This window comes from Rhopalosiphum maidis, chromosome 2 (assembly GCF_003676215.2).
Source record: "Rhopalosiphum maidis isolate BTI-1 chromosome 2, ASM367621v3, whole genome shotgun sequence".
Lineage (NCBI taxonomy): Eukaryota > Metazoa > Arthropoda > Insecta > Hemiptera > Aphididae > Rhopalosiphum > Rhopalosiphum maidis.
Window position 1 is genome coordinate 29,693,598 of NC_040878.1, and position 9,591 is coordinate 29,703,188.

A 9,591-nucleotide genomic window follows, 5' to 3' on the forward strand; every position below is an offset into this window, starting at 1 on the left:
TGCCCCTTCACCGTTATATCCTTAACACCGGTTCTGCCGCACTATTATCGCGTCGGCACAATTTGTATGTACACATAACAGATGTCGACTGCCCATTCGTCGCCTTTGGTGTACCTATACCTATCGCATCGCTCTAAACATCGGTCGACGTGGTCGTATGCGACACATCGGCTAATACATCGATATATAATAATATCGCGTACTTATATGCCACACGCGCCAGCAATTAGGATCGAAAGTCAAACGGCCCCGTCGTATCGTCGGGCATAAACGAGCTCTCGGTCGCCACTGCCACCGCCGCCGCCGCACGGACGCGTATATAATATGATCTAAGAATGCGGTCTGGCGAGACGCGAAACCGGGACACTTATTTTGTACATATACATGTATAAATATACGCGTGCACATAATATGCGATATTATATTATAGACGAACACGCGCTCAGATTATCGTCGTGGCGAGAGAGTTTCGTCGTCGTCGTAGTCGTCGTATTATACCTTATATATTTTATACGTTGTGTATAATGTTAATATGCCCTCGCGACGACGACAACGATCATGGCGATAATAATATTGCCTTTAAACGGCGTCGGGTGTTTATTGTCGCGAATTATTCGTAATTTAACGTCCAAACTCGATTCGGGTTTACCTGCAGCCGTATTAGTGTGCGCGCGTGTATTTAATATGTACGGCCCGGCGCCGCAGTTTCGTCGACATCACGGATCGCGTGCGCGTAACGATGTTGAAGTCGTTCGGAGGACGGGTACAGAACTCGCTCGGCGGCCGATGTATGATGTCGTGTATATTATATACACTCGTATAATTATATTATGCGTGCGCGGAACGGACTCGTCGGGAAAAAAAGCGAAAAACTTAAACCGCCGCTGATGGTCAAGCACAATACAGTCGTAGAATCGAATTGGGGAAATGATGAGCGATTAACGCGCCCGCGATCGGATCGCTGCCCGGTTTTATGGTTTTCACATAATCGTTACTATTCGATCCGTTCTGGTCGGCCGGTCGTGTGACGTGACACTTTGCAGCGCCGTAGGTATAATGGTATATAGGACGTGCAGTGCGGACGGAACGTGCGGGTTTCGACGTTACGGCGAGCGATATGATAATATAATAATAATATAACTATGAGACGCAGTATATCGCAATGTTAAAATATTATTTTATGTCCTACGCGTCATCCGTCAATTATTTTTAGGGATTTAAGTCGATTTTTATTATTATTTTATCTTCAGATCCTGTATAATATGCACACAAATATATAACGTGTATTATAACGTCTGGCCGACACGACATTCGCGGGACACCTCGCCGCCCGACCTAAAGGTTTCGTTATTATTATATATTAATAGTATTATTATTACATAGGTCTTCGGCTATGGGACGGCCGGCTTGTGCTGATGATAGTTTACGAAACCGGCTCTCTCTGTTTGGATCATAAAAAGATTTATTTCGCGGTTTACGGTGTACGTCCGATATGTTTTTTTAACGATCGCATGTGTTATGCAATATTATTATATTACACATTATAATAATATGTATTAAAATCGAACGCTATAATATATACGAGCGCGTTTAATTGATCGAATTGCCAACGTTTTCGACGGTATTTTTTTTTTTACGATTTAAGACTTACACGCGCGTTCCGATCAGATAATATAATATTATGTACACAATATATATGTAAATTTTAAACTTGGCAATATGTCGTTGGCGCCGGTTTTAGAATCGAATAAGAACATTATATATATATATATATATATGTATGTTGTATATGTATGGGTACCGATTTTTATGGTAATATTTAATGGTGACACATCATCACCGCGATTCGCGACCGCGGTTCAATCGAAGATTTCTATGTCAGGTTAAAATCTCGAAACCGTTTTGTACGCGGTCTCTCGCCGTTAATGTAATATCACTATTATATGCGTTGTAAAATTAGCGTTGATATCACAATATAGTTAATAGACGCAGATAAACATCGTGTTATATTTTTCTCTCGGTCACTTCTATCGTTGCTCGTGTACACTACACCGTGATGTCTTGTTACCGAGAGTGCAGGACAAAATAAGAGAGACAATAGCAATATCAGCAATCCGCGGATCTGTATTTTTTTTTTCCATCACGAGCAATGTTAAAAAACGATTTTTAATTCGTTAGTTGTAATATACTTGTATAAAAAATGCATAAATCCATCATTTCACGATTTGAAATATCTGTAAAACCGAAAATAACATTCGTGTTGGCAGTTGTAGAGGTCATACAATACATAATTGGATATGTCGAAAAAACATCGTCGCAGATCTTCTTATCGTTATCCCGCGCGTAGATCCTATTTATTATTATGATATATTGTAGTGCGTATATAACACGAACAAACGCCACAGGGCGTTGCGGTTTTCGTGTTTTTCAAAGAATAATAATAACTCAGCAATGCCACACGCGGACGGTATAGAATAATATCCAATGCGAGTTTGAGCATTACACACACACACACACACACACACACACACACACACACACACACACACACTGGGACGGCCGTACGACCACAATCGCTGCGATAATAATAAAAATAATAACGTGACTACCGGCACGCCGGGCGAATTTATCGCGCGCGGCTCGCGCAAAATTTCGTTTTAAGGTTTCGCGTCGATTGTTCCGAGACCGACTCGTCGTATTTCAACGCCAACGAAATATGCCGAGGTCACTCGCCGCACTCGCATTGAACGCGACGCGCAGTATTATTATATTATATTGTAATATAATGACACGGCGGTAACAAATCGGACCATTGTGCTGTGTGGACGTCCGCCGCCGCCGCCACTGCCGATACACGCGATTCGTATACCTATGAGATGTCCCCCGCGGACCGGTGAGGGTTGAGGCGGGGCAGCTGATGTCGTCGTCTGTGGAGACGGATTTGGTCGCCGCGGTTACGGAGAGGCCAAGTGGCAAACGGATGACCAAATATAAAAATATTCGTGTACGATATTACTATAAATTGTAAGTGTATGATGGGTGAGTGTAATAGAGCCTGTTTCTGGTGACCCGATGCGAGTGATATCTGTGTTGCTGCTGCAGGTTACACCGGTTGTTTTCCGAGTAGATTTCTCTGGTTTTGAAAAAAACAAAATGTGTGTCATTAAAAAATATGATAATATTATACATTATAATCGAATTTTATGGACATTTTATACTGAACAAAATATATAAATAGCTGTAAAATAGATCATTATTTTAAACCTATTTATTTTTAAGCTAAAATTTGTAATTAAAGTATTAATTTGTGATTCAGGAATTAAAACATTAATATTAAAAATTAAAAGCCATACAATTTCAATATATATAATATAATAAGATGAATAAAAAATAAAAATGCATACTATACAAGGCAAATAATTTAATATTTATTATAATTACTACTATAGCACATATTATATTTTTTAACTACGTAAAAACATTATAATTTTTTTTAAAAACACAAAAACTCAATAGAAAAATGTATTATAGTATTGCTAACCTAATAGATCATTCCACACATACGCGTTGACATATTTCGCTCCCCCGTATAAATTACACGTGTGTGCGCATAGGGTAAGTATATAGGTTCACGAAGAAAACATATCTATACATAAGTACACTGCAGCAACGACGGGGAAATAAATCTCACAATAGTATCGTCAAAAAGGGTTAAAAAATTATTCGTGACATACATTTACAGGATGGTTTTTTGAACGTAAATATAATAATATATATTATTGTATATAATACTTATATGATAATTTATCGGAACACATTCTGTTATTTCGGAAACTACGACCAATGTTTACGTTATATAAAAGCCATTTACAAGCTCATTATAAAACTTATTTTTCATAAAATAGTTTATAAAAGGTTTAATGTTTACGTAGTTTTTATACTTTTGGTTCCAAGATTTTTAAACTTCTTTTTTTATAACCTGGTTTGTTCTTAAAATCAAACTCGTTAAAAATAATAATGTATATTATATTATGTATTATATAATGATCTGATATCGATGGATATGTTTAGGAATATATTAAACTCTACTATATGAATTTATTTTATTAAATGAAAAGTAATTTGTTCAATTACCTAATTTTAATAAATTAAAATTACGATATATACCTAAAGGGATTTAGTGGTATATATTTATCATTTCATAGTTTTTTATGGTTGAAATTTTTAAATTAGTCTCAAGTTTTATTAACAATAATCAATCTATTGGTGGTTTAAAATTGTAAATTGTTGTATAATACCAAACGGTTGAAGTTAAAATTTGATTCTCTCTATTTTATACTACTTTTTTTTGTTAAAATTTATGTTTGAAATAATATAAAATACTATTTTATTTTTTGTAAATATTTTCAACCCTATATAAACAAAAAAGTATTTATTTTTCATGAGCAAAACATCCCTATGAGAACTTTTCAAAATCAAAATTCTACAAAATCAACTTTTATCTCGTCCCTAATTGGTTGCACAAAAGTAATATGAGAATTTCAGAAGAGTTTTCATAGTTTTGGTTATTGATTATAAATTAATTATAGTTAGTTAGTCAGTCTTTTGTATATTTATAAATAAAAACATTGCATTTATCTTTAAACACACGTGTAATTTCTACATTAATTTAATACTTTAACAATCGTAAATTTTAGTTGAAATAACATAGATTAAATCATTTTTTATTTTTTATTATAAAGAATAAATTCTTTGAAGTATAAAAAGTAAAATAAAAACCATCGTTGTGAACAACATGAAACGTAGACAAATCCATTACAGGCACAGGGCAATGCAATATAATATTATATCATTCTAAATAAATTACATAGAAAAATGAAAAAAAAAATGATGGAACGGCCTGAGAAAAAAAAAGCCGTTATCATACACCACTTTTGAAATAGAAAAATATATCACAGATTTCATTAACGATTTCTGTGTGGAACATTTCAGCTAAATGCGTTTTACCGCTTCGCCCGCTCCCGTCACTCACCCCTCAACCTGAACCAGTTTATCACTATGTAATCACCACTAAGGATTTGACGGGCGAGGAGGGATGGTGAAAAAAAGGGTCACCGCCGCAGTATGCGCTGCTAATACGCGAACGAAAAGGCAATAAAGCCTTGCGGCTTTTGGCGTGAAAGACAAATGGGATAGTGGTGGTGGCTATGGTGGCGGTGGTGGTCATCCCGGAAGGGCCAACAAGTTTTCTATACATATATATATCAACCTCGACCGATCATTGAATCTTTCCACCGGAAACACGATGTTTCCGTTTCCTCGCCGACCTTTTTATTCTACTTTTTTTTCTCTCTCCCCGATAAATTCCGCCGGCCGGCGGCAACCGACGATCGTTTTCTCTTTTCAATCGTCTCGGCCGTTCCGACCGTGGTCGATCGAAATTTATATCATTATACACCAATAAAATACTAGCTGCAGTGGTGAACAGAATACCGATAACATGGTAGTCTACATACAACGCAAATCTAGAGATTAGAGCTCGGTAAATTTTACGGGTTAAAGTAAATTTTACATAGGTTTTTTTACAGGGTAATTTTTGTTTTACTATTGTTAAAATTGTTGTGATCTCTTATTATACATATTTTACAGGCGTAATAACAGTGACTCAGGTACTTATACTATGATGTATTATTTCAGCAGTATTTAAGTCTATACAAACAGACTTACTGCATATTTTAGGGTTCAATATTTTTTTTAAAAATAAGACATACTATTCAAAACTGTAATCAAAATAATATTGCTATTAGCATTTTATTGACTAATATTTTTGTTATTTTTTTTTTTTTACATATTTTTCAAATGAGAACCACTACTTTTTTTGCCATAAATTGAAATTATTATTTTTTAATTTTAATGTAAAAAAAAAAGTTAACGAGTACCTCGTTTTGAGTTTTTCAACATTTTGTAATAAATAGCAAGAATGATATAAGGTCAATTACATTAAGTAATTTAAATTGTATATTATAACCAAATTTGATGTTACAAAAGAAGGACATTACCATGCGTGCATTACGGTATCATTTTAATATTTTATATCAACAACAATTTCGGCACATACACTTAATTAGTAAGGTATTATATTAATGACTTATTTTGCTAGCATTTAATTCCCACTACACTATCAATACCTAAGTATTATTAAATACTTTTAAAATACTATACATAAAATTAAAAATATCAAACTAATAAAAACTTTGTTTTTATATATATTATAAAATGTATAGACGTTTGTGCACTACTAGTACAGTTAAATGTTTTATTTTTTAATATAAATAGTAAAAATAAAATATTTAAAGTTTAATTATATTTTTTTGAAAAAAATTCAAAATAGCCAATTTATAAATTTAGATTTTAGAAAATTGTTAATGGCAAGGCCATAAAAATGTATTAAATGTATTATAATGATCTTGTCAAGTATTTAATTTTTTTAAATATCAAATATCTTTTCGGAATAAATCAATTTGAAACCTTTATTTTTTCAAAATATTATTTTTGAATATATTTTAATTTATTTAGTAACTATAAATTTTCATAATTTTTTCATACTTTTAGCTCATACTAATTTTTAGTTTTATCAATCAGATTTTTTATTACACTGTGTATTTTGAAACAAATAACGTTTATTATTCAAATATATAACCATTACCATCTGGACTGTAAATTTAATTATTTTATATATCAATAAATTTTATTCTAAATTCAAATATTGAATTCAAATTTGATTCAAGACATTATCATTATCAATATGGTATTTTATTTTACATATTTTTGCATATTTGGAACGTTAGTGCATATAAATGCATATAACTGTTTTTATTAAATTTTTATTGCATATTTGGATTTATTTTATACTTGGTAGATACTTTTTTGAGGTATAAACATAATTGTGAATATATTTTGAAATATTATGCTTATCCTTTGGAATTTTTAGTGCATAATACTGTTGTACATGCGTCTTATTTTCAAAATTTTAAGTGTTCAATTTTATGCACATATTTCATGGTTTTTAACTGTATTAAATACATGGTTTAGAATTTACTATAGATATTCACTAAAAAAAAACTGTTTTCGTTTGTATCCACAATATTATACCTCGCAATATTAAGGTTTTTTTTTTTTTATTACATGTCCGTTAATCGGTAAAATAGGAGTTTTTTTTATGAAAACGATTTCTTTGAAGGTATAATGTATGGCTATAGCTAGGTTAGATTAATTTTTGATGATAATTCTCTATTTATTTCGAAAACATCGCATCGGATTCGACAATATTAATGACGATTTTTTTTAACGGTTCTCATCGGAAAAAAAATAGTAAATTATTTCCAAATCGAGATATCCGCAGTACCTACGACCTACCACATATAATACTATTCGCAGCCGGCGCGTTATCGCGAATGACACAGGCGCCACGTTATATAAAAAAAAGAAACCGGTTAAACTTTTGAGAATCACACGATGCGATGAAAACGTGTATTTATGTTTTGTACCGGCTGGGTTATATTATTATTATTATTATTATATTATACTATGCTCATGCTCGCATTAAAACTGATATCTTTGGCGAATACGACGTTTGTTTTTTTTTTATTTCTCAGAGTCACCGATTTATTGATCTTATATTTCCCACGCATTATACGCAAATGAACTCAAATCTAAAAAAAAAAACCAAAAACAATAACTATTGCGCGTTACTTATTTTTATCATCGTATACCTATAATAGATGTAAAATAATATTTCATTAAAATACCTATAAAAAAAAAAAAAAACGTATTTGGTATTTTATCTTTTTAAAGGCATTTCAAAATGTTTCTGTTTTATTTTACCGTACTTATTATTAAAATATGTTTGTATACATTTGATGATATTCCTGCCAAACATATTATTTCTTGTTAAAAGATTAACATATCAAATTAGTTTGGCGCCTATAGTATAATATCGATGGTCGATCTTAGTAATGGAATCTATGTATTTGTGTATTTCTGCCAACAAAATATTATAAAAAAATTTTGAAAGGTGACACTTAATTTACTTGAAAAAACAGATTTCAAAACAGGATTAGCCAATTTATTTCTTATAAAAATCATTATAATATTTTATTCGATATTTTCGACACTATACTATACTCGTAAAAATATGTGTTTTAGTCATTTTACACTATAAACATTTAACTAACTTTTTTACTTATTAAAATTGAAAAAATAATTGCATTTTATTATTATTTTAATATTACACTATATATTTGATAAAATAAAATTCTAATTCTTTGATAACTATTTTATTATTTTATTGGCTATCATAATTCCGAATCGGTAAAATTTTTACTTTTAAATTAATATAATATCGATATAAGATACAATCGTTTAAACTGTTTGAATTTAATATAGATAGAATATTGAAGCATAAGTCGACTTATACAAACGATCAATTTTTTTCAAAAAAAATAAAAATCTTAAAAATCAATATAACATTAATTTTTTTAATTCAGTGTTTTGCTTCTTATGAATAATTGCCTACTTCAAACTAAGTAAATATTTTTTCTTTTTTCTTTTATTTTAAAAAATCCAAAAATAAACCAAAATTAGAAAAGTTTGAACTGTTTGAAGAATAAGTGAAATAAAAAGTGTATAAGTATTATATATAACACACAAATATACATATAAAATAATATTCTATATATCATATAGTTAACAAATTTGGACCGGTAACTCAGGTGAGGTGTGGCTTAAAACAAAATCCTACGTAAAAACTTCGATTCGTTCGACCGATTATGGGGAGAAGTGAGGGAGTAAAAAAAAACAAACTCAATAAATTTTGCACAACAATATCCGTTCGTGGTACCGCTGCAATAGTCGGTTATAAATCACACGGCGCATTTACATATACCACGTGCGTAACCCCTATACATAATATATATATATATATATGTGCTTGTATATATATACGTAATATACAAGTAATATGCGTAAAAGTACATATGCACCGCGAAATTTTTTTGATTAAGATTCATAAATTTTATCATTGTATAAGCTCATAACTATTTATTAAGGCGTAGGTGTATTATACTATTATCTAACACGCCGTTTGATGGTCTACATGATTTGGCGTTCAACGAAATAATTATACTAATATAATAGGTATGAGCAATATAACTTAGGCACGCGTCTGAATCTTCATTGCGTATTGGCATGCCATCGTCACTCGAAATACACGTGGTATAAGCATATTATTTATTCTATTGTACTTTGCGTGCGTTTCGAGATTTTATTACCGCAATGAATAGGTGTATCGTATATTCATTATATATATATACACATAAAAGGCTAGGGAATTTTATGCCATTTTTTATTTAGTTTCAGTTAACTATTTTAAATTCTTAGTGGAGCGATGAATGTATTGATTTTACAAAGATGAGTATTTTATTTTTATTTTTTTATAATTTTGTCAATTAACATTTGATATTCAACTTCAGCATTTTTACAGGTACGAAAACTAATCTATTTAGTAGTTGAGGAGGGGAAGAGTCAAAAGTA